At 35.8% G+C, this 24584-nt stretch overlaps 1 protein-coding gene across 6 annotated transcripts in view; it reads left to right on the top strand.

Moving 5' to 3' along the window:
- Positions 1–24584, top strand: part of LOC128982958 (kinase D-interacting substrate of 220 kDa B) — a 306316-nt gene that overhangs the window by 190393 nt on the left and 91339 nt on the right. The gene's annotated exons all lie outside the window — the stretch shown is intronic.

The following is a 24584-nucleotide window of genomic DNA, read 5'->3' as shown; positions in this document are numbered from 1 at the left end:
GGGCGAAAAACTATAGGCCTACAAACATTAGGCTTACTGCTGCAAACGGGCAGATCATTAATTTAATCCTCATACCTCCGTAACTTGTTCTGAATTTGTACTGATGACAATTATGAACGAGATTTGAAAGCTGAACTGTTAAATTTAAATTTAGCCCCAAAGAGGATCCTTCTTAAGCCGGAGCTTTTTCATCTGTCAGCGTATGTTTAAACTTTCAACAACAAGAGCAACAAGAAGAATAACTTGTCATAATTTCAAGCATAGACACTTAAAGCTGTAATGAAAATATGGCAATGTATCAAGTGTGTTAAATAATCACTAGTTGTTAGCCACGGGCTTCACCCCGTTTGACTTCATAAGTATTAATAAAACTATTGATTGGTTAGGTTAAGCTGAAATAAACAAAACAGAATATAGTAATACAAACAAATAATCTCACCTAATTTTAATAAGGTAATAAATTGAAAGAATAACATACAAATGAATACAGCTGAGGTATTTTTAACATTAGGTATATAGAAAGTTCCCTTTGGAAAGCAATTAATAGTTTTGCGCACGGTTTCTCGTCATGACGAACATTTTAAGTATATGGTTTATGGGGGTGTGACTTGTAGTTTTCTCAAAAGTTCATGGGTACTTTTGGCTTTATATATAGATAATACATCATCCAATGCAATAGCTTATCTCAAAGAACAGATTAAAAAGCTAGTCGGATAAGGTGATTTTATATTTAAACAGAGAGCTGTTTCTCATCCAAAGGCAGAAGCGAGACTGTGCAGCGATTAGATCGGCAAGAATAACGCCACACTCCCGCCCTCTAGTGTTTACGTATCCTTTAGTCAGTGTCAAAACGTTTTTATGTTTTGCCTATGTATTTTTCAGATTTCTCAATCTTAATATTTAGTTATGATGCTTACAGTACCTCTTTGCTTGAAAACAAGGTTTGACAGATAGAAATATACCTAGCTAAAGAACCCTCATCTCTAGGACTAAATTTAACAGTTAAGTTTAAAATCACGTTTGTAATCATCGACAGTTAACTGTTTTAAACTAATCACTAATCACAAGTAGTAAATGATTTAGTCTCTCGTTTACAGCAGTGTGCCCATTATTTTCATAGTTCTTTGTCCTTACCTTAGGGAATCTTTGATCAAATATATTAAGCCTGTCACTATGATTGAATATTCAATCATGAACTAGTAGTTCATCAGTTTTTATCTGGCAATTGATACAGATTGCATTAGAACATCACTCACGAGGCATTTCAATCATTTTACTTGACTAAAAGTATCAAATTAAACAAGAAAAGTTTACTTCATTGCACAGAACTTACACAAAAACAAACAACAATAACAATAAATTTGACAGGTGTCAGCTGTGTGAATTAAAAGCAGCACTGTTCGGGTCGGCGTGTGACGTTATACGTGAGTCTGAGACAACCTCTTTTTCAGTAGCCTTGAGTCTGGCCCACCTCTTATACTCCGGGGGAGCGAGCTGGTCTAGTGGTGATACTGCCGCAACCCATAGGTCTAGCCTGAAGTAATGTGAAAAACAATCCTAGGTTCGTGCCTAGCGTCCAAAGACATAAAAAAAACCTCTTATACTCCATACATCTTGGGCCTTAACGTTTCTTGCAGACAACCACACACCGTTTTTGGTGCATGGAACAAATGATCTATTGAAAGATCATTCTGTAACAGTAAAATATAATTTAAAAAGCTCTAGATATAAAATATAAATACTCTTTTCATTTTTATGCCCCCAGAGGCAAAAAATACTATTTCTTAAAATTTGTATAGGCTTATATACACAGGGGAATAATTTAGTCTTAGGACGACTTTATAACTTTAAAACTAAAAAATATATCACAGCCAAATTTGGCATATATAAATTCAAATTTATTTTAAAAATTGAAATCTTACTACACATTGTAGTCTGCTGTAGAACAAAGAATAATATTACATTAAATTTTGCAAGTTTGTTTAAACCTAATTATGATAATTGTTATATAGGTGGTTTCTTATAATATTAATAGAAAATTTTATGGCTGTTAAAGATATTAAATATAGCACTTGATTTTCCAAATTGAATTTCTTCCAAAATTTCTCAACTTGTTGAGGAATTGTTCCTCTTGATCCAATGAGTAGTCCATATACTTCGAATTTTGATATTTTATATTTCTCTGAATAATAGGGGATAGTTTTCTTATAAATATTTACTTTTTCTTCATGGACTTCCTGTGGCTGATTTTCATTTGTCTCAAGACGAACTGTTGGGTCTATAATGAGACCGAAATCTTTCTCCTTGTCTATAACAATGATGTCACTCCGCCTCACAGAGCCCTCTTCTTCTATAGCCGTGACCTCTTAATAGACCTCGTAACTTTTCTTTCTGAATTGATCAGTTATGATTTTTCTGATGGTGTGGTGGCGGGTATTTCGTAGAAGACTACTAAATGGGCACTTTCCAAGGACGTGGGCAAGAGTTTCAAGAATAAATTTCTCAGATACAGGACAATGCCTGCACTGGTTCCCGTCCCTGGATCTCCCATGAAGACTTCTAAGAGGAATAACGTCTCCGACCATTTTCAAGTATTGTTTGAACTCAGCTTCTGTGAGGCCACACCCTCTAGCCAAATTTGTATTGATCTTGTTACATTCTTTGAAAAGAACCACCCCATTCCCTTTGTATGGAAGTTTACACCAATTTTGATACTCTAAGTCTCGTAAGGTTTCTCGCAGTATCTTGGGTTTTGATTCGATAAATTCAATACTTAAATTCAATTTTTCCAGACAAAACCTAATTTCTTCGTCAAATTGACGAATATTAAGTAAGTAGGGGTTTCCCGTTTGTTTTAATACGCGACATATGTTTATATGTTGGATTGATGATTCCCACATTGATTTACATAACCCAATCCCTTTGTTTTTAGTACTTGTATAAAACATAGAATTTGGCATATCATTTGGAAGATCTAAGATTTCCTTTGTTGTTGATCTTATCACTTTATCAACATCGCCAAAGAATTTCATTGTAATTTTCTTAATTGGTGCGGTTTGAAAAGGATATATTAAAGATGGCCAAATATTATGATTCAATACATACATTTTTTGTTCAGACCTTAAAAAAGGAGAACATGTTAATTTTTCAATTTTGTTTATCAATGAACTAATTGTTTTTTCAGAGTCAAATACTATGCTTTCAGAAAAATTTACTCCTAAGTATTTAATTTTTTCATTAAATGTTATAGATTTTATTTCTTTTGAACATACTTGGAAGTTTTCCTCTTGTAATCTACCTTTTTCAATGTTAATAATTTTAGTTTTTGATATATTTATAGTTAATCCAATTTCTCTGAAGAAGTCACAAATCAAATCGAATAATACAAGAGCACTTTCTCTATTCTTACCAATTAAAATGGTATCATCAGCGAATCCTAGAATACTTAGAGAAGGCATGTCCTTGCATAGCTTATACCCTAACTCCTCACTTACGGCATGTTGTGATATTTCAGAGAGGATATGGTCAATACATAGGTTATACAAAGTGGGTGACAATGGAGATCCCTGCATTACACCCCTTTGTATTTTGATGTCCTTTGTTTTCCCTCTATGAGTTTCAACTTTTGTAACATTGCCTATTTGGAGTTTAATTATTTTTTCAATCAGTTTCCTAGGAATAGGTAGCTCCTGCAAGACTGAGGATAAGTAGTTATGGCCGATATTGTCGTACGCTTTCTCAATATCCAGAAACATAATACAGCAGTCGGTTTTCTTTGATTTTGCTGATCTCTATACCTCATTTAGAATACTTGTATTAAGATGGGAACCAGGGGTATTAGAAAAACCTCCTTGAAACTGGTTAAATTGTATACCTATATTCTTTTAGTCTTTTGTCCAATATTTTTTCTAATATCCTCCTTAAAACAGAACATATTGTGATTGGTCTCCAGTTATTAACCTCTTTTTTGTCTCCACCTTTATCAATTAAAATAGTTCGTGCTCTTTGAAATGATGAAGGTATCTGGTTTGTAAGGTGTATTGTGTTATAAATTGAACAGAGGATATTTGCTACTTTCTTAAGGCCTACCGCAAACGAGAGACTTTTTGTCGGCCGACTATTTAGTCGTAGTCGGTAGTCAAAGTCGGCCCCATAGTGGTAAATCTGAGCACGCACACGGGCCGACCGCAGCAAGACAGTTGGCAGACTGTCTGCAGACAGTCGGGGCAGTTTGGTGCTGACCGATTTTCCCGCCAACTGGTCCCCGACTCAACTGTCGTGTCTTATTGATAAAGGCATGGAGATAAGTTTGAACGCGCACACTGACGACTAAAAAGTCTGTCTTTCTGACAGTCGAGTGCGTTGTAATCATGTGTATTAATATTGTTATTATGATAAGTATTATTATTTGTGTGTTATTGTTATTGTTATTATTATGGCTTCGACAACCACCAGTGCAAGTGTTTTTAGGGACGAGAAAGTTGATCGATAAAGTTGAGGCACGGTCCCCTCTTATTTATAAAAAAGACTTTGAAAGAGTTTTTGGTCATAATAAAAAAATAACCCCGCTGCAGCAAACCTGCAGACTAAGTGAATTCCCAGTTGCCTGATTTAATTTTTTATTTAATCTATTTCAATAAAATTAGGATAAACAAGTACCTAGGTTTGCTGCTACAGGGAGGGTATTCAGGGTGTGTTTTAGTAAAACATTAATAGCTGAGTATAAAATAAATATATTTGCCAAGTTTTATCAAAATACATCCATAAACAAGCAAACTACAACAGTTTACTTGTTCTACATATAAATGACATGAAAATTTTAACTTTAAATATTTTGGAATTTCCCTGTAATCATTATGATAATAATTAGCATGCTAAATTATTTGTTTTTCAAGCTCTGCAAAATTAGATGCAAAATTAGCTCTGCAAAATGGGAAACCCCCATTTTTACCCGATAAAACCCCCCATAGTCAAGAGTCAAGAGATTTATTGGTCTAAGAACACAAAATTTACAGTGCATACGACCTTGTCAATTACAATTATTAAAATTATAAAATTAAATATCACAGATTTAGCCTATATGAATAACAATAACACAGCTACCTACAAAAACGATTAACAGTATCACAGATTCAAACATCTTTCATAATACTCCTTAATACAGTAGGAAGGATTGTTGACTAGCAAAAGGTGAATGGCTTTTTTAAAACTAGGAAAAGGCAATTATCTTATATCTAAAGGCAAATGGTTAAAAAGTCTAACACCTACACATGAATGGCTTCTTAAAGTTTTAGCTAACCTAGCTTGATCAATATGAACATTTCTACTACTTCTAGTGTTATAGGAATGGATGTCATTATTAAAAACAAGACTTGATTCATTTGATTTTATAAATAACAATAACCTAAAAATGTACAAACAGATAACAGTCATAACACCAGTTTCAGTAAAAAGAGGTTTACAGTGAGCTTTTTTCTTTGAGTTTGTTACTATCCTAATAGCTTTCTTTTGCAACAACAAAACATCAGTTATCCTGCCAGAGTTTCCCCATAAAATAATACCATAGTCTAACAAAGAATGAAACAAAGCATAATAAACAGACAATAAATAAGTAACAGGAACGTAAAATTTTAAAGTTTTTAACAAATATACAACTTTTGACAATTTACTGCAAACTAAATCTATTTGGCTATTCCAAGTTAAGTTACAATCTATTTGCACCCCTAGTAACTTAATGCACTTAACAAATTCATCTGAATAAGCTAGTCTACTATTTAAGGAGTATATTGCCTTTTGTGTTTTTGATTCATTAAGTTTAAAACCATTAGCTCTGAACCATGTAACAGCCTGATTAAGAGTTTCATCAGCAATACCATTCACAGTTGGCAAATCTTTACTTACTGTAAGGAAAGATGTGTCGTCAGCAAACATGATGGTTTTCGATGACTTAATAGTAGACGGCAGATCATTTACCATGACAAGGAATAAAATAGGCCCTAACACAGAACCTTGTGGTACACCAAATTTGACATGAGAAGCAGATGACTTTTTACCAGCAACATCTATAATTTGGAATCTACCTTCCAGGTACGACTTAAAGAAATCAAGCTGAACGCCATGAAAACCCAGACACTGTAGCTTTTGACAAAGAACTAAATGGTCGACACAATCAAATGCCTTGCTCAGGTCGCAGGCAGTGATCTGAGCAAGGCTTCGATCCTCAAAACAACTGATTAAATCATCAACAATTGATAGAACTGCACTCGTTACCCATCTGATAGCCAAATTGTGAAGCACTAATTAGGCTCAGCTGATTAAAGTAGGTACATACCTGGAGTTTTACAACTTGTTCAACAACCTTGCCTAAAACTGGTACTATAGAAATCGGTCGGTAACTCTTTGGCACAGATTTTTCACCACTTTTTTTATACAGGGGGACCACTCTTGATATTTTAAGCTTAGAGGGAAAAATACCCTGTTTAAGACACAAATTAATACAAAAGGTTAGAGGAAGCAAAATGGACTCGATTACACATTTGACTAGATGATTAGAAAGATCAAAGATATCTTTACTTTTAGATTTTTTCATTTTTTTCACGACACTGAGCACATTTGCACATGACACTTCCTCCCATTTGAAGTTTTCTTCAGGCAAAGGTGAATTTTCCATGAAGTCAAGCGCCGTAGTCTGGGGTTGAATGATGCTGTCTCTGGCCTCCTGAACAGCTGAAAGGTAGTACGAGTTAAACTCCTCTGGGGGAATCTGGATCTCTGGTGACTTGACGCTCTTGCTTCTTAGATTATTTACAAGTGTCCAAGCAGCCTTTGACTTGTTGTCAGACGATTCTATGTATTCAGCATTGTAATTAAGTTTAGCTTTATTAACTGCCTCCTTGTAAACTTGCTTGCTTTTCTTATATGCCAGTTCGGTTAAGTTGCTTCGCTGAACAAGGAACATAGTTCTGAAGGCCCATCATGGTATTTTTTAGATGTTCCAGCTGAGGTGTATACCAGTTCAATTTAGGCACGTTTCGGTTAATAGTAGGTTTTCTCAGAGGTTTACGAGGACACACTTCATCAAAAATACCATAAAAAACCTTAAAAAACTTATTAAAAGCGGACTCAGCTTCTTCCTCTCCATGGAGAATTTGCATCCAATCAACCATAAACAAGTGTTGTCTCAAAACATCGAGTCTTTTTTTAGATAAATTTCTTCCATAGGAAACTTTGGAGATGGGCGTATCTGCACGTCGTTCCACGTTTAGGGTCACAGTAATACCCGAATGGTCAGAGAAAAAACAATTTACTACATCCATATTGTAATCTTGAGTTTGGTGGGTTGTTATGACATTGTCTAGACACGCATCTTCTCGAGTTGCAAGAGTGTTAATATATGTCATTCCAAATTCCTTTAACAGATTTTTAAATTTAATAACAGTAGGGCGTTCTGTTGTGACGTCAAAATGTGCATTATAGTCACCGCCAATGTAAACTTCACACTTAAAATTCGATAGACAGTTTAAAAGTACTTCTAGTTTATCCAAAAAGAGGTTAGGGTCTCCTTGAGGCGATCGATATAGGCTAACTACTATTATCTTTAAACTTAAAAGTTTGACCACCGCTACTTCAAATGTCAATTCTTCACAGAGCCAATTTAAATTTATTTCTTCGTAAGATAGGTTATCCCTGAGATACACAGCTACACCACCTTTGACATGTTCTTTTCTACAATAACTTGCAGCCAGCAAAAATCCATCAATCACCTCGTACTGTATGGCGTCATCCTTCTTCCAGTGCTCACTGAAACACATTATACTTAAATCATGTTGTTTCGTCATAAGGCTAAGAAAGTTTGATTTACCAGAAATACCTTCAACATTTAGGAACAAAGCTTTTACTATTTGTCCACTTGTATTAGCTACGTAGCTGTTAGATGTAGGCCTACTAAAAATACTCTGAAACGATTCACACTGTTCTCGTTCTACGGTCCCGAGTCTTGATGATAAGCATTCAAGTTTAAAGGCTCCTTATTTGCAGACAAGTTCCGTGGCACGAAGTTCCTAGTATTGTAGGCGTTTCTCGCTGAGTGTCTTCTTGACAAGTACTCTTTCACTAAAACTCCTGCTTCCCAAAAATTTAGATCTAGGACAGTTTCAAGCTCAGAGTCATTAACTCCAACTTTAAAGGATTTGTAAGTGTCATATCTTGTATTTAATTCGGTACAAACATGGTCCTTGATACTGTTCTCTGATAAGTAACACTCAATACTGTCTTTTGTCACACTAGCATCCAACCTAGAAACAAACACCCAAGAACGCTTGCTCACAGCCTTTAATTTAGGGGAACCACTGGTTTTAGTACCAAAAATGGGCTTGGGCCTATTGATACTTTTGACTTTACTGCTGCTACGTTGTTCTTCTCTACTATTGACGTTTCTTTTCTTCTTCGACACGAATACTTCAAAACCATCGCTTTTTATTGAAGTGGTCTCATTAGGTTCTAGGCCTAGGCCTATATCATCCACTGGTGTAATTTCATTTGTCGATACTTGACTGCTTAAACCACACTTAAGTTTGATAGCAAAAGAAGGCTTAGAGCCCTTGTCATAGGTTAAAAGTTCACTAATGGCATTAGCTTGGCAATCAATAGCAGATCGCAGTTCTTCATTTTCCTTTCTCATTAAGGCTTGTTGTTCACTTAACTCTTTTTGATTTAAACTCATTGTGAAGATTTGATCCGTCAGCAGTTTTATTTGATCTTTAACAGAAAGATCTTCGTCAGTAAAAATAGTAGTTGTCTGAACCTGAACACTCTTACCTTCACGACTTTGAAGGTTATGTTGCCTACAAGTATCACACATCCAAATAGCTTTATTTCCCAGAGTTAGAAAACAGTTATATTCTTCATCATTTACACCGATACAGTCACTGTGAAACCATAAACAACATTTACCACCACACGAGAGTGCTCTACTATTTTTGGTAACATTTTTATTACAAGTACCACATTTAGTCAACTTTGTACTTCCCACCATCTTGAATCTTCTCCCCCGTTCCCATAGTCATGCTGGTTTGCGAACTCATTCGAATAAAATACATGTAGATTTACACGTTTGTACCAAATTGAATCAAAATCGGGTAATTTTTTTCGATTTATCGTGCTAACGGACAAATATATACATGTGTGTGTGAATTTGAACGGATGGTGTTTTTGGCCTCTGCGGACATCAAAACGAAAAAGTAAATCGGTCCCGGAACCAGGTCTCACCATGAGACCTACGGTTACAGCTTATTCCTTAAAAGTTATGGGATGAGGTATTTGAAGCCGGGGTGTTAGCAATTGGTCAAAAAATCAACACTCATTCATGAGTACATGAAAAATTTGTCCGGATATTTCCTCAAATCCAAGTATAGAGGTAAATCTAGCCTTTCAAGGTTCTCGGTTCTCGGACTATAAATTAGATGCACCCAGTATTTTCTCTTAAGTTTTCTTGCACGAAATCTTGTCAGTAACGTACGTGGACGTTATATACAGCGGTTTCTATCATATACATCCTTTTGACACTCGAAAGACGACTAAACAGTCGTGGCGTGTGCACACCCATAGTCAACGACCAAACAGTCTTGACGACTTTTCGATTGTCCACCCGACTCCAGCAAGACAGATGGCCAACAGTCGGCCGACAAAAAGTCTCTCGTGTGCGGTAGGCCTAAGTTTTACAATTCTCATTAATATATTGTCAGGTCCCGGAGAAGTGTCAATTTTTATTGCATTTATTGCTCTCACGACTTCTTCTACAGTAATTTTTTGATTATAATGCGAATCTAAGTCTTTCACTATTTAGTCTTCCACATTGTTAAATGACATTTTCATATTTTCATTTGGATTAGAGAAACGTGTGGTAAAACCTTCTTGTAATGTTTTTAGATCAATTTCACATCCTTTATTACCGTCTCCGATTATCCTTCTCACAGCTTTCCTACGCCTATTATAGTATTCAAATTGGATCAGATCATATTCATACTTTTCTTTTCTCTTTTTCCTTTCGTTTTTAGTTTTCCTTTCTGGGTTGGATGATTTCTTATAATTACTATTTTGAGGATAGTCTTTTTTCTTTTTCCTTAATTTATAAAACCTGTAAGAAGGATGTTTAGGCCCAGGAAGATTGTGTAAAGCGTGAGATAAAAACTTGGAAAACTTATCAAAATTTTCAGAGAATAACTCAAAGTGTGTCAAGAATTGAGATCCTTGTTTATGCGATCACTTTCGCTATTTACTTTGCTTGACATATTGTTTGTTTTATCATCCAATTTGTCTGGAGGCTGTGTTTTTGAGCTTTCTGGACGATACTTGTTTAGAATTATATCACGATGTTTACTGTGGTGGCTCTTTGAAATATGGAGAGATAATCCTTTTTTGCTTTTAAAGAGTTTTCCGCATTCGCCACAAGTTTGATCATTTGTGTCGTGGCCTTGTTTATGCACGCGTATTAGTTGATGTTATTAATTGAAAAGGTTGATTCATTTGGAAAGATTTATTGATACAAAAATGTCTAATATCAATAATCTAACACTCATTCATGAGTACATGAAAAATTTGTCCGGATATTTCCTCAAATCCGAGTATAGAGGTAAATCTAGCCTTTCAAGGTTCTCGGTTCTCGGACTATAAATACTACTAATTATCACTGTATTGTAACTACAGTATTATTACTGTATTGTAATATTGTTAACTTATTTACACTTTAATTATTAATAATAACATATGATTTATTTTTTACTTATTGCCAACATAGAACAAGTTGATATACTATAATTCTCCCACGCTTAAAAAAGAACAACAAAATTAAGACCTGACAAAGTCTTTCAAATATTCAGGCTGGCGATGTGTTCTGTTGGATCTGCGCAGCACTGGACTTTCGTTTCCTGTCTCATGTTGAGGTTGTTCATTAGGTTGTTCATTGATTTGTGGCGGTGGTTGTTCAGTAGGGATGGTGATGAGGTCTTCAAATGGATGATGTGGTCCTGGTTCTTCCGAAGTAGCTTCTTGTACTGTGGGAGCAAATTTGACAGTCTTTGATGGTATTTCAGTAAGTCGTAGTTGGTCGATGTGTCTTTTAATATATATATCCACTGTCTAGTCTAATCAGGTAGTGTAAGAGTCCGTACTTCTTATTGATGGTTCCTGGTTTCCACAGATTTTTGTTGTTCGAGTAGTACCGTGCTTGGACTCTGTCTCCTACTTTGTACTGTCTTGCTTTGGTGTGTCGAATTGAGGATTTTTGATGTTTTGGCGGTTTTAACGCATCAAGTTTGATACTAATTTGTCTGTTGAGAAAAAGTTCTGAAGGTGTCTTCCCGCTGGCCAAGGGTGTAGCTCGATATCTGAAGAGTATTTCCCTAACCTTTTGTTTCATTGTGAAAGGTTCATCAATCATGGTAAAAAGTCGATTTTTGAGGGTCTGAATGTTTCTTTCAGCCAACCCGTTGGTCGCTGGATGTCCCGGTGCTATAAATTTTTGAAAAATTCCTCCTTCTTTGCAGAACTGGTGAAATGTGTCGCTAGTAAAAATCGCAGCGTTGTCCGATACCATTACGTCTGGGAAGCCGTAGTGTGAGAATACATTCTGAAGCATCTCTATGGTTGATGATGAAGTTGGAGCAGATGAACATACTTCTACTTCAGCCCATTTAGATTTGGCATCCACAATGACTAGGAAGTGGTGGTTCTGGAAGGGACCAGCATAGTCAAAGTGTAGGCCTACTCTCTGCCAGTTACCTTCAGGTTCCTCCCAAGGGTGTAAGGGAGCTTTGGGTGGACTATGTCTGGTAGAAGCACATGCTGGACATGCTCGTACAACTCTTTCGATGTCTTTGCCAATGGATCTCCAATACACATAACGGCGGGCAAGTTGTTTCATCTTTGTCGATCCGATGTGTGTGTAGTGAAGTTCTTGAAGGACGGAGTCTTGAAGACTTACTGGTATAACAACTCGAGAACCGCGGAAGATGATGTCATCAGAAATGGTAAATTCTGAGTCTTCTGATTGATTCTGACGCAGTTCTTTCAGTAATTTTGACAAATTTGGATCATTTCTGGTTTCCTCTTGGATTGTTTCATGTGTGAGATTAAATTTTGAAATTACTTCAATTGATGATTCACATATTTGATTTACTTCTGCATTGATTGATCTTTCTGCGTGTGATGATGATTCGATTGGAGCTCTTGATAGACAGTCTACATTACAGTTGTCCTATTTGATTGTTTCCCTTCAACACACTTTGAACACTTTTCTAAGGGTAATGTTGAAGTATTCAACTCCATCCCATCTACCTGCGACCTGAGACTTTTAATACAACCATAGCTCAAATGACCAAGCCTGTCATGCCACAGTTTCATTTCTGTTTCAGATGAAGAAGCTGACAAAGCTTTTTGTTGCAAAAAATTTAACATATATAACTGAGAATTGTTTCTTTTTGCAACCGCAACAGTTTGATTATCTTTCTTAATCAAGCCACATGAATTTTGAAAGATAACACAAAAACCATTCATTTCCAATTTTCTTACTGAAAGTAAATTGTAACTAATTCCAGGTACAGATAAAACATCTTTGATTGTTATTTTAATTTCCTTCCCTTCAACAACACTAGTGACATACAATTCCCCTTTACATTTTGCTTCAAGATAAGTTCCAGACTTGGCTACTTTGATTTTAATAGGCTGTTCTAATTTCTTAAAGTTAGAGAGACATACCTCATTACTGTTAACCAGATGTTCTGTTGCTCCAGAGTCTAATATCCAATTTATGGTATCTGCTGAACAGTCTTCACTTGATGCTCCAAAACAAAATGCGGCATCTTCCTGTTTGGTGTCGACCACGTTCGCAGAATTATTTTTCTTTGCTGGGTTCTGTGGTAATTTGACTCTGCAGTTAGCTCGTTTGTGTCCAAGCTTTCCGCATCTGTGACAAGTGAAACTGAACGAGTTGCCAGAAGTTCCTTGATTTCCTGGAAAATTTTTCTTTTTCCCTGGTTGAGACTGGAAGGCAGTAGGAGGTGATGTACAATCAAATTCAATTTTTCCAACGCCCCTCCTCTTTGTCTCCTCTTCCAGCAGTCTGACCTTCACAAAGCTTAGAGATAAGTCCTTCATTGAAAGAGTCTCTATGGCCGTGACAACGACGTCATATTCTTTGGGCATGGTCAGTAGTAGATGACAAACAATGTCAGATTCCTCGACAGTTGCTCCTGTAGAACGTAACTCTCTTATGACTTTGTCAAATTTCAGAAAGTGACGATTTAAAACATCATTCTTCGCATCAAACTTCATTGTTAGTAACTGCTTCCTTAGTAGAAGTTGGCTAGCTATTCCTTTCCTTTCAAAAGTGTTGCAGAGAGATTGCCATAGTTCAAAAGCAGTTGCCTTGTCTTTTGCATATTCCAAATGGCTGTCGGCAATACGCTGTATAATCTGCGACTTGCACTTTCGATCTTGTTTCGCTAATTCCAACAACCTTGCTTCCTTCCTCTCTCGTTGTTCATCTGTGTCTTTATCCAGAAATTCAACTTTGGTAACATAAGATTCCTTTACAAAAGATAATAATTCTAATTCCTCCAGCAGAGTTTCAATTCTAAATTTCCAATTGCTGAAATTGGTTCCATCCAACAATGGTATTCGATACTTTTCATGTTCAGTTGCCATATTAATTCAATTTCATTAGCCAGGTAAAAAAATATTAACAAATTCCGTATTTAAACAGCCCTGGGCCCATAACCTGTAAATATGTGTTTTCCCTGGACACTAAATTAAAATACCTAGCTCAATAAAATAAAAGGGCAAACTGAATTATTAAACTCAACACTTTTAATTGAACCAACTAAAGAAGACATAGATTAAAAACTATTATTGTTTTTAACAACACATTTAACAATTTAACCATCTGGTATTCATCATTGAAGTATAACATTAAAAACAGACATGTGGCAAATATTAAATTGCACTCAACAGTCTTGCAAACAGGTATTGATGAAAATGTCCCACACTAAAAATTATGGCCAAAGCTTCACGGTCTAGTTGTGAGTAGTTTTGTTCAGCTTTTGTCAGAGATCTGGACCCAAAAGCAATAGGACGTTCAACTCCTGAAGGGTCGATGTGAGAGAGTATTCCTGCAACACCTTGAGGACTAGCATCACAGGCAAGTTGAACAGGTAAAGCTGGATCAAATGGTGTTACTTGAATACTTACTTGAATACTTGAAGGCTTCGTCTCTGACCGGGATTCCGGATGGACTGCGTCAAATTTATTTTAAAAAGTAACTGAGATGGCGGCGAGTTAAAAAAGTGGCACGTCATCTAATTCTTTAAATGTGTAAATAGGCCTATTTTGAAGTTTTTCCTTCACTGAGGTTTTAAACCCAGCCACATCCATACTTCTGACTTCTTCAGGCAGACTATTGTAGAGTTTAATTGCGGTCACTGGGAAGCTATTCAGGGATTTGGACAGTCTGCATTGAGGGGTGTCGAGGTTTCTAGCGTTCCTGGTGTTATGCTGATGTATATCTTGTCTTCTTCCATACTTAGAGATGTTCTGGCGTACGTGTATCAGACAATTGAGGACATATTGTCCATAAACAGTCAGTATGCCGAGACGTTGAAAGATAGGCCTATGAGTAAAATCTTTGCCTGTTATTTCAGTAGAGGTTATCACTCTCAACGCCTCCTTTTGGAGTATCAACAATCTACTGCATGCGGGAGTGTGACCCCAAATGAGTATACCATACAAGATATGGCTGTGGAACAGCGAGAAATAAACAGTAACAAGGTACTGCTCAGTGACCACATGACGTAGCTTTCTGAGGAGGAAGATCACTCGAGATAATTTGGTGCAAATCTGGGCTATATGGTGATCCCAGTTTAATTTCTGGTCAAGCCAGAAACCAAGCCTTCTCCCACTGTATATCGGCAGATCTGACAAGTGAAAGGAATATGACGGCGGGAGTTGCTGTGAAATTCAGAGAAAGGTTTGGCAGGCCTACCAAGAGTGACTACTGTGATGAACATTTGGTTTACCAGAAAACCAACGGATCCTCTGTCTACGGCTTAGTGACAAAACCAAAATACTGTGATAAACCAAAAACAGAAGTATACAATGCTGCTTTCCAAGAACTAACAACTGACTTTACCAGGCGATCCTTTAATAAGCTGATTTGCTCACCAATGGGTTGTGTGCGGGATGGAGTACCACTGGAACAATTTGCTGCCAACATAGTCAACTTTCAACGGAAGACTAAAGCTACTGTCATAGTAGTAGCCTACTACCAATCCTCTACAAGAACACTGTTCAATGGTTACTCATACAAGGACTTTATACACAAACTGAAAGACTCCATCTCTGAACAATATCAACAGAAGGTGTTTATCCTTTATGTGGCCCTTTATATTAAACTTAGCATTTTTTACTAGAAGTTGTTGCAGTGGCGCAGTGAGGGTTGAGAGATTAGGAATGAACCGTGAATAGTATGTTACCATTCCTAAGAATCTTCTAACTTCTTCGATGGATGTGGGCTGTTTCATTTTGATAATAGCATTGATCTTCTCTGGTGATTTTAGAATCCTGTTGTGTTCAACAACATGACCAAGGAATTCGATGCGTTAACTTTTTCTTTAAGTGCGTATGGAACGTCACGCTCTCGATGGTATACTGGTTTGGCACCTTCTCTGAGTTTTAATGATACCTCAAAGTTGGGAACACAACCTATGATAAGGATTTCAAGATTAAAATAAATAACTTTCTTTGTAATCAGCCATTATATCGTCGGTCAATAGACATAAGGGCGTAACTGCAAAATGGCAACTTTTCAGGAGAACAGTTTTTTAGGTGGTTTCAGAACATGTACTTACTTTTGGCGTTGTAATTATAGATATAAGCAACCTAGGACAATGAAATTTTCACAGATGATACCAAAGGGTATGGGCATCAGTTTACACCAGTTAATATGTTGTTATCATTATTAATTTCGTAATTACATCAAGTCAAAGTAGATACGCCTGTATGTCTCAAACAAAAAAATTCAAATAACCAGTTACACTCAATAATTTTAAAGCTATAGCCTATGTAAACTTTCCTCATTATTTGTAAAATTAACCTTGTTATTACATATTATGCACTAAATTGGTTAAAAGTTAATGAATAAGAAAGGAAAAATATCATGTTCCAATTAAATTTATTAAGTATAGAACTATAAAAAACATGATTTTGCCACGTGAAAACCAACGTAGACACTAGTCTTAACTACAACTAAAATCATAAATTAACATTTTACCATAATGTAAAATAGTGTAGCCTATTAACAACAAATTCATTACAGACAGAAATTCAAATTATGTCATGTGAAAATCAGCTTTAGCCTACTACAAAAATACAAAATAGGCCTAGGCCTACATTAAATTAACATTTTACCTAAATGAAAATTGAAGTACCGGCAAGTTAGCCTATTAGGGCAACAAAAAGTTCATTACAGACAGAAATTAAAATTATTTCATGTAGAAATCAGCTCTAGCCTACTACAAAAATACAAAATAGGCCTATATGAAATTAACATTTTGCTGAAATGAGAATTGAAGTAGCCTACCATTACAACAAATTCATTACAGACAGAAATTCAAATTATGTCATGTGAAAATAAAATATTAGGCATCAGTATAGTAAAAAATACAAAATACTAAAAGACTAAAGGTAACAAATTCACCATCTGCTAATCACAGTAGTAACAGTTTTTTTCATTGTTTTACTCATGACGCAAGTTTTTGTAGAACAGTACATTGTCTTCGCCTTGTACAATAGGCGTTGGACCACTGCAGAGCCCCATCAAATCATTGTATTTTTCCTTCTTTAATTTTGGCTCGTTCTTCTTGTAAAGTCTGCTTGGCTTAGAACTGGGATCAATGTCACTTCTTGGCACAGTCAAACTGCTGTACAAACTGACAACATGGCTTGTTTTGAAAAATATTTTATAAGGCTCATTCTTCAAAACCATGTATTCGACCATGCTAGGCCAGTTCACATTTTCCCCTTCATCGTCTTTTCTCACAGTGAGGATCCTTAGCTTTTTGGCAAGACTCATAAAATCAAAAAAATCAGAATTATCCATACTGTGCACAACGTATGGTTGTCTTCTACGTGCTAGACGTATAATAGATTTCAGTTCAGAAGGCACACACACTTTGCCAGCAGTACCTAATGCTGAGCTTATTGCACTATGCGCTGAATCGCCTTCGTTTTGGCCATGGTATGGCTCAAAAAATCTCAGCGATATAAATCTTACATTTTTTGAAGTACTTACAAAGTGAAGCAGCATTGCAGCTATGGCTGAATTTTTATTCTGACCACAGCACCCGTCCGAGAATAAAAATACTTCTTCAACTTTCTTGTTATCGAGTTCAGTTAGGTAGTTATGGAGGCACGACGCAATCTCACAGGATCCTCTTCGGCCTAAGCCCTCATGCCACACGTAACAAGAGCATTCACTGCTGGCGATGTCGTAAATTGTCAAGTTAAAATTAGTAAGCCTTCTATGGTAGAAAAGCTTACTGTCAGGAGCAATAGGGAGCAGGATAATTTGCTGCAAATCAAAGGTTGCACAAACACATTTCTCATCAACCAGACGATCCTTAATATGGGTTTTCCATTCCCTTACAGCTTTCTTCTCAGCAATATGGGCTTGGTAGCGTGATTCAAGCTCGGCTTTCTTGTTTTGGTCCCCACTTCTGTACGTACTACAAAGTCCACATTGGTCTTTTTTAGGGTGATGAAACCCAAGATTCATTTTTCTGTAAACATCTGAGTATGTGTAGTAGCTGGTCCTGATATTATTACCTTTACTTTCATTTTCCCGGTTAAACATTTCAACCATTTTTAGAAGACTTAAATCAGGATGCAAATATTCCTTGGACGTTGATGCTCGACAGTAGTGCGACTCCACACGTGGGAAACGATTAATGTGGTGTGCAATTGCATTACGGACAGTTGTGTCTTGGGTTTTTAAAGTTGTTGAACGACCACCTCTATTTTCTTTTTCTAAAACACCAGATTCTTTTACCTTTAACATGGCTGTACGGACGGTCTTCTCTGACACACATAGTGTGCTTAAAAAGAACTTTTTACACACAGTAATATTACTGCCTTGTTTGGGCAAAAGGTATACAAACGTATTTGTTCTTCTTGAATGTTCTTTGTTAGCTGTTTTTTTCTTGGTCGGTATTTGTTTCACGTATCTTACTATGTACTCCCTCTGTATTTGAAGGCTTCCAGTTCCGTAGAAATCCTTCAAAATTGTTTGCCTTTCTTCGTCAGAAATGTCAGAACATTTACGCGCATATTTCTTGCACACTTCCCCATTACACCTTTCTCGTAGTACATTTCTGGCTGGAACAGTCTTTTTGCTAGCAACACTCACATATTGTTCACCTTTATTTCTCAGCTCTTTTGCAATCTTCTTTTTATTTATCTTCGTTTTCCGCTTGTTTTGAGCAACAATTACACTGGCACCTTCTTTTGAGTTTCCATCAACTTCATATGTTTCTGGATCAAAATAAACTGTAGGATTTGGCGTAGTTTTTTTCATAGGACTAACTGTTTTTGGAGTTTCTGTTAGGTTTACAACTCCTGTACCAATTTCTTCGAGCTGGTGGTCATTAACACACGAACTGTTATCAAGGTGATCATAACAAAGAAAACGATAGCATAGTGGACAAGCTGCATAGAGTTCTTTATTACACTCACCAATTTCGCAATGGTTGTGTTGTTCTTCCCTAGGATTTATAGGTTTAAGCTGACTATCGGTATTGCTGTTAGACGTACATGATGTAGGCCTATTGTTTACAATGTTATGCCCATTATCACAAGAAGCCAAAGTTAAATGTTCTTTACAGATAACGTAGTTGCAGTCGTCACAAATGCCGTAAACTGGTTCACTACATGACCCAATGTCACATGATGGAAAATAATCTGGGTCTAGGTTTGGATCGTCATTTGTATCCATTAAGTACAAACCTTCATTACTAACATTGTCATTAGTAGGCCTATCCTGCAAAGCTGCTAAAGGCACATTATCTTCACCATTGTCATTAGTAGGCCTATCCCGCAAAGAAGCTAAAGGCACATCATCTTCACCATTGCCATTAGTAGGCCTATCCTGCAAAGAAGCTAAAGGCACATCATCTTCACCATTGCCATTAGTAGGCCTATCCTGCAACGCTGCTAAAGGCACATTATCTTCACCATTGTCATTAGTAGGCCTATCCCGCAAAGAAGCTAAAGGCACATCATCTTCACCATTGTCATTAGTAGGCCTATCCCGCAATGAAACTAAAGGCACGTCATCTTCACTATCACAATCCATCGTATCTGTGTCGTTTAATAATTAGTTGTGAGTGAGGTGCAATTTACACTAAATAATCCCCATAAATAGCTTCCTTTTCAAGGTCATTAATAAAAATAAAACGTAACTTAAGAGCCACAACATAAACTTCCACAATCACTACCATACAAGAGTACACACCGGTAAATTTAGGTTATGAAGTAAGTTATTGTGATCACAGTTGTTTTGCAAGTGTTAAATAAAACAGACAGCTGTTGCTGTTGTTATTGCCAACCTCTACACATGAAATAGCCACTTGAATTTCATTGTCTAGCTATAATATATAATTATTGAGCGGAGCGAGCGAAGCGAGCGTAGCTCTTTGGGATCAACTTCAATGCAACAAATAAAGCAACATCACTCAATAACGGCAGAACACATTTCAGCTAAACTTAACAAGATTACTTAGACTAATAGTGAGATGGTTAATAAACAAACAAATTTCAATTAGATAATGCTAATGCAATTTAAAACGAACTTAAAATTTCCAAATTTTAACATTAGGCTTATGGGACTAAAGTAGCCATATGACAGTTTTTTGTTTACAAAAAAAATGTAAACAAGAGAATCATAAGGTATTTATGAACTTCCTAGACTTTTCTTTTAAACGTTTTTAAACCATGAACCTATTTGTGTTGCCAGCTGATTAGAAACAGGCAATGTTAGAAATCAGGATTTAATAAGCGATATATTGAACCGAATCGAAATCGATATTTAATCCGATAATACATCACAGCTAGGTTATATTATGTTGAATTACATCGACGGTGCAGTAAGTTATTACACTTATTAATAAAACGCAGATTGAACACTGACCTAATTTATGCATGTGGGGAAGGTAGGTCGGGGTTTATGAGTATTCGTGACTACATTAAGTGTTTTGAAGTAAGGTTAGATTAGGAAGGTAAAGTGTAGGTTATAGGTAATTGATCGAGTTGTTTATTTGTGTTGCACCAAATTAACTGATAATATTTTCCTGGTCAAAACTACCATCATGTACTTTTGGAAGAGGTATCTGAATAACAAGATGTAGTAAAAACAAATCTGAATTATTATAATTTTAAACAATAAAACCAGCATTAGTACATCTATTGACTTTTTTACATTTAGTTACTTATACAAATATCAAATCACGTTTGTTCCGCTCAACTGGCTTTCACCTCTCTGAAAGCAACCCTAGTAATAATGAGTAGCAATACAAGTATTAGCAGTTACAAAGTTGTACACAGTGAACAATCTTAATTAATAAGCTTAATACATTATTATTAAAAGTTGATACGCCTTTATGACCCTGCACCTAGTAGCTAAATATATTTAAAGTTAAGAGACATACGGTCGTAAGTGCAGTTCCGTCTGTATGTCTCTTGGAATGTAGGAAAAATGTCAGTTACGATGCTCATCTAACTTTTGAACGGCTTGAGATACAGTTGCGCCAGTCGGTTTATTGAATAGAGCGCATAAAAATTAGTGGGGTGGTAGTCTTATCTCAAAATCGCCGATTTTCGAGTTACGCCCCTATGTCTATTGACCGACGATATTCAATAGAAGATTATATGTCAAGAACACTGACTCCACTAGATTTTAATTAATGTTATATTTTATGACTAATTTGACGTGCCAATGTATTTGTATGGAATATTAACTGGCAAATAAAAATCTCATTCTCATTCTCATCTCATTCTCATTCATTCTCATATTTTCTGTTCAAAAATTACTGGGAAATCTAATGCTATGTCGTTTTCGTTGATGGAATTGATAGACTGATCGATAACTTGTTGGTTGTCTATTTCAGATAGTTCAATTTTTAGACAACGAATCCACTGACGTCCTATGATAGATGGGCAGTTGTCTGGTACAATGTAGATTTCACCTTTGGAGATGTTAGATTTGTATTTTATATTGACCTCTACTTTTCCATAGGGTTTGAATACATCTTTTGTGTAAGATCTAAAAATTAAGTCAGTTGGTTGGATTGAAAGATTGAGGTGTAATTGATTGAACTTGTCTATGGGAAGAAATGTATACCCTGAACCGGAGTCTACTTCAAATTCTACAGGTTTGTTTTCAATATTCACAACTGTAAGAAACCGTGGTGAGGTTTCGGTTTGAAATATGTCTACTATGTTTATTTCATACTGGTGGTCACTTGTGTTGTTTATCTGGTTAGTTGAGTGTGAGCTATTCATGGACCTATTATTCATAAGTGTGCTGATGCAAACTTTACCTACATGTCGTAGTCTTGAGCATTCAGAACATTTTAGTTTGCTTTTGTCCGTTCGACATTCTTTAGATAAATGATTAGATTTGCCGCATCGCAAACATAACCCGTTGATTCCCAATTCATCAAATTTGATTTGAGAATTTGGAGTGTGTTTGGGTTTTGATTTGGGCCTGCTGGAGACACTGTTTTGAGAAGGGGAACAGTCAAGCTGTCTAGATGTATGTGAAACCTTATTGATATCTGGTAGGTCTGATGTCGATGTAGGAAGATGTTTCAGAGAAATTAGTTTAGAGTCAAGCCTGGAAGCTTCTAAAGCCATTGCCTTAGATACGATTTCCTGGAACTCTGTAATATCAGATTGTAAAAGATGTTCACGAATAGAGTTGTCCTTAAGGCCGCGAATGAACTGGGTGCGAAGGAAGATATTTGATATGGATGATTTACATTCGCAGGGTGAGATAAATTCACAGTTGGTTGATTTATCCCTAAGATTACTTACAAACTCTGAAATTGATTGATTGTCGGTTTGATAGATTGATAGAAACTGGTGCTGGGAAACAAGTACATTTCTTTTAGGTTCTAGATGTTCTTTTAGGATTTTGATCAGGTCATCGTAAGTTAATTCGTTAGGATTATTTGGTGCAGATAATGATGAAACTAGTTTGAAATTGCTTGGTCCAATTGAGTTCAAGAGCAATTTAGCACAATAATCTTTGTTAGATGCAATATTTTTCATCTGAATGTAGTTCTCAAAGTGTTGATAATAATTTGAGAATGATTCCTTTTTAGTTTTTACTGTCAAAAATGTCAAAGTTGGGGACATAATTCATTGTATGAGTTAAGTTTGTTTCAGATTGTTCAGTGTCATTTGGCTTTATGTTAAAACATTGTGTATAAAGTTGACTTACCAATGTTGTTATCATGGCTTGTTGCATTTCCAAAAATTGCTTGAATTGTTCTTGATCCATGTTGATGAGATTTTAGTTAACATGTTTCTGATTGATAATTGAAAATGCAGTTTAGGTTTACTCGTCGCCAAAACTTGTCGTGGCCTTATTAGTTGATGTTATTAATTGAAAAGGTTGATTCATTTGGAAAGATTTATTGATACAAAAATGTCTAATATTGTTGTTAACTTATTTACACTTTAATTATTAATAATAACATATGATTTATTTTTACTTATTGCCAACATAGAACAAGTTGATATACTATAATTTGATTGATCAACTTTACTGTTACATTCCTCACTTTTTTGAAATTTATAATAAGCTGACTGGTAATAATAAGCTACTTTTTTGTGTACACGATGATCGGATGTTATCTATGAGGGGGAAAGCCCATAGGGAGTAAGTTGAAAATGACAGCTGTTCAAAGATTCATTGAATTTGCAATGCTAATGCTACCTCCCCAGGCCCGCTAGGAGACTGAAGAAAATCATAAACGTAAGCATAGATTGACATGCACATCAAATTAAAGGTCAATATTAGTAGAATACAATGCCGCAAATTTGAGCTCAAAAGAACAACTGAGTAAAACATTGCAGCCGTTTAAAGTTTCAAGTTCAACAACACCTTTAGTTTGATGTACATATCAACCTATGCTTACATTTAAGATTGTAAATTTATTTTCTTTGGGCAAGATCACACACTAAAAAAAACAGGCCGTAATGCTTGACGAGCATTACGGCCTGTTTTTTTAGTGTGGCCTTGCTTTGCGCCATCCCCCATAGGTGACATCCGATCACCATGTTCACAAAAAAGTAGCTTACTATTACTAGTAATGATATGCCAAATTTGGTTGTGGTGTCTCTTTTTGTTTTAAAGTTATAAAGTCACCCTAGTAGCTTAATTAGTTAATTGTCACCCTATATGGCTGGTCATCAGTGTTAAAAACATATGGTTATAAAGCTTATAAAATGGCACAGTGTTCAACGTATTTTGCTACCTTCTTGTATACAGAGTGTAGAAAAATGCAATAGACCAATAACCTTTTAGTTTTTATCAAAGCCCTTAATTTTATCTTTGGAACGATTTTCAATATAGTTTTTATTATTTATCCTCAAACATTTTCAAAGATTCTTATTAAAAATTTAATGTATAACACCAAAATTACATCATCTACTCAAATCCGTTTTCAGGTAATTGAGAAATTACTGTATTGTGTTTAAAAACGTGGTTATTGTAGGACAAAGTAAAATAATTTTTTGGTAACCCAATTTTTAGACTTGGGACCTCTTATATGCATCATCACACTTCATTTACTTTGTACTTACACCAAAAAAATCTTTTTAACACTGATGACCAGCCATCCTGTATATTATATATGCACCCTTGTTTTAAGTATAAAATTATTAAATAAAATACTATTAACATGTCTGTGAAACCGATAAGTCAATTAATTTTGGTATGATAAACTTGAACGAGTTCGCAAACCAGCAAGATCGGGTCATGGGAATAGGGTGTTATAAGGATTTAAAATGTTTAAATATTGGGCTTTGCTAATTTTTTCCCATAAACATAGAAATGCTCAATTTTTATTTGAAAGCACAAAAATATGTCAAACTAGTGGCCTGTAGGGGCCATAGCCCCTAATTTAGACACAATTGTCCATATGAAGGCAACTCCCCATTTCGCGGTAGTAAGTCAGAAATATTTCTATGAATTTCTCCGTGAATTTTAAAACAGGAAGGCACCTTTCCCTGGAATCTCTTTTTGTGTAGCGGAAAGTGACGCAAAAGCCATTGCACTGTTGTATTGCCTTATACTTTTTATGAAGTTAGAATCATGTAAAAACATTACTTTTAGTTCGTAATTTAATTGTGGTTGTGGCATGTTAAATAGTCCATAGTGGCAACATGCGTCGAAATGTCCATTTGTGGCCTCCTCTGGGAAGTGAAATGCGCCACAATGCATGCAAGTGCTAAGAGGACCTAATAGATTGTGA

The sequence above is a fragment of the Macrosteles quadrilineatus genome, unplaced genomic scaffold (genome assembly GCF_028750875.1).
Source record: "Macrosteles quadrilineatus isolate MER2022 unplaced genomic scaffold, UCM_ALF_1.0 Scaffold_1__1_contigs__length_201487025, whole genome shotgun sequence".
Classification (NCBI taxonomy): domain Eukaryota; kingdom Metazoa; phylum Arthropoda; class Insecta; order Hemiptera; family Cicadellidae; genus Macrosteles; species Macrosteles quadrilineatus.
The sequence above is the reverse complement of the archived record's forward strand: the minus strand, read 5'-3'. Positions and strand labels throughout refer to the sequence as shown.